We start from the raw sequence: 2662 nt of genomic DNA on the forward strand, positions 1-2662 counted from the left end.
CAACAAATATACAGCCACTAGCAAATGACTGGATGAGGGAGCTGTTAGAAAAAGAGGTCTTTGTACAACATCTATGACCTCGTCTTCAGCGCATAGCAGGTATAGTGTAAGGTTTCTGAGGTTAAATAAAGATTTTTTTTTTTTTTGGTAGCTTTATTTTCTCGGAGAGTTACAAGACTGAATTAATTACAAAATAATTACAAAGGTGAATTAATTAAAAAATAATTACAAAGAGAATTATTTAGAAAATAATTATAAAACTGAATTAATTACAAAAGAATGACAAAAGTGAATGAATTGCAAAGGAGTTGCAAAAGTGAATTAATTACAAAAAAATTACAAAAGTGAATGAATTACAAAGGAGTTGCAAGAGTGAATGAATTACAAGAGAATTACAAAAGTGAATGAATTACAAAGGAGTTACAAAGTGAATGAATTACAAGTTACAAAAGTGCATGAAATAAGATACAAAAGCACAGATATAGTATATAGCAGTCGGGTGGGTCACTGCGGCTGGAATGGTGCGATGAATTCTGACAGACCATGTATTGGTGCTGGTGCGTCAAGTTGCGGGGGCGTTGCGATCCTCTTGGTCTCGTCGATGAGGTTGGCTAGAGGGGTGGGGATGGGGGGTTGCGTGGGAGGTGGGGGAACCTCCCGTTGGCTGGGTGGGGGTACACCAGCCAATACCCATCCTCCAGTCAATCCCATCGACAAGGCCAAGAAAATCGCGACGCCTCCGGAACAGGGCGCAACAGCCTCAAGGCGCGGTCTGTCAGAATCCAGCAGAATTCGGGGCACCAGTCCACCCGCTAACTGTAACACGCCCGTAAGGGCGAGTCAATTTCCTGAGGCCGTCGTAGAATTCCTTCGCTCCTTCGACTCGATCCTAATCCTCTGTGGTCGATTCTATTCCTTTGTGAGGCTCCTGAAAACTAATTTCTGGAGATCGACGAGAACTTCCTCCGCTGTAGATCTGGGACATCTGCTGAGCACAGCACGTACATGGTTCTTATCGTGATGCATGAAGTTGAGGAGGACTTTGTTCTTATACTTGACGAAGGCGAGGCTTTCGTCTTTCAGGAGTAGCTCCTTAAATGCTGCAGGTAACATGATGCTATGCAGCTTCTCGCAATGCGTTTGAAGGGTCATGGACTGGACGACGGACCTCCTGCTGTTGTCCTCTTGGCACAGAGGTTTTGTCCCGTTCTTTTCCAGACCCTTTTTCGTCATCAGTTCATTATTTTCCTCTTCATTCTCTCGATCTACTTCTCCGTTTTCCTCCTGAGAATATCCTCTATTGTCCGTGAATTCCGTCTTCTCTTCATGAACTTTATTCGAATCGTCTTCTCCTTCCTTCTCCTGTTCCAGCGTCTGCTCCTCCTTAGGTCTTTCTTCTGCCTCCTTAAGTCGCTCCTGTTCCTGTTTCAAGGTACTTTCCAATTCTCTCATCTCTTCTTTTGTCACTTTCAGCTCTTCTGAAAGCTTCTCCACCTCATTCTCTTCCAGTTCCTTTTCTGCCAATCTGTCTTTGAGATTTTGGTTTTCGCCTGCTAACTCAGCGATCCTTTTTTTCAGTGCTTGAATTTCTTCAACCAGAAGCTGATTCCTTTCTCTCTCTTTTTCCATATTTCGGACCGCTGAGCTAATTTCCAACTCCTTCTCGACGAATGTATCCTTCAGTTTTTCTTTTTCACCAGCTAGTTGATCGATCCAACTTTTCATCACCTGGACTTCTTCAGCCAGGATTTCATTCTTCCTCCTTTCAACGTTCAGCATTTCCATCGACGTGTCAATTTGAGTTTCCTTCAGAGCCAAATCCCGTTCGAGGTTTTTGTTTTGATCTTCAAGCATTTGCCCTTTTCTTTCCATATCTATATTCTTTTTGGCCTCCTTTTTCAGACTATTCTGAAGATCACAATTTCTGGCTCGAATAACATTTACTTCTTGTAGCAAATGTTGTCGATTTTCTTCGCGTTCTGAGGCCAGCTCCTTCAATCTCTTTCTTTCTGCCTCGTGATCCTTTACCTTTTCTTCGAGAACACTGCAGTATACCTCGTTATCTTTGACTTGATTCTGCAGTTCTTGTATTACCTCTCTGTTCCTTGCAAATTCTGTGCCGTTGCGGTTGAGTTCTTCCTTCAGATCATATACCTTCGTATTTATCCGGATTATCACTTTATGACAGTCGTAGTTTTCCTTGCTGAGGAAAAGATTACGAGAAAAAAGCTCTTCATTTGCGCTCTTGGCTTCCCTCAGCTTCGCCTGATCTTCCTCACGAGCTCTGATAAGCTCTTCAGCGCGAGATTTCTCTTCCGCTAACTCCTTGGCCAAGTCTGCATATATTTCGTCTAGAAATTCCTCCGTGCAACTCCTTTCTTCAATTTCATCCAAGAGTCTGATGTTCAATAAGTAGGCAGCCTCAAGCTCCTTCAGCAATATTCCCTGTTCTTTACCGAGAGCAGATATTTTTGTGATGTATTCTCCATATACAAATGCAAGCAATCTTCCGAGGAGGAAAGCTACCAGGCATTTACCAATAGTAAATCCGGAGATTCCGAATCCAAATATAAAGGATATCACTAATCCGAGAGGGATTAGAGCCAATACGTTGTTAACAAAGGGTTTGTTTAGAGCCAATACGGTCTTAACAAAAGTCGTG

This window comes from Macrobrachium nipponense, chromosome 32, assembly GCF_015104395.2.
Source record: "Macrobrachium nipponense isolate FS-2020 chromosome 32, ASM1510439v2, whole genome shotgun sequence".
In the NCBI taxonomy this organism is placed as follows: domain Eukaryota; kingdom Metazoa; phylum Arthropoda; class Malacostraca; order Decapoda; family Palaemonidae; genus Macrobrachium; species Macrobrachium nipponense.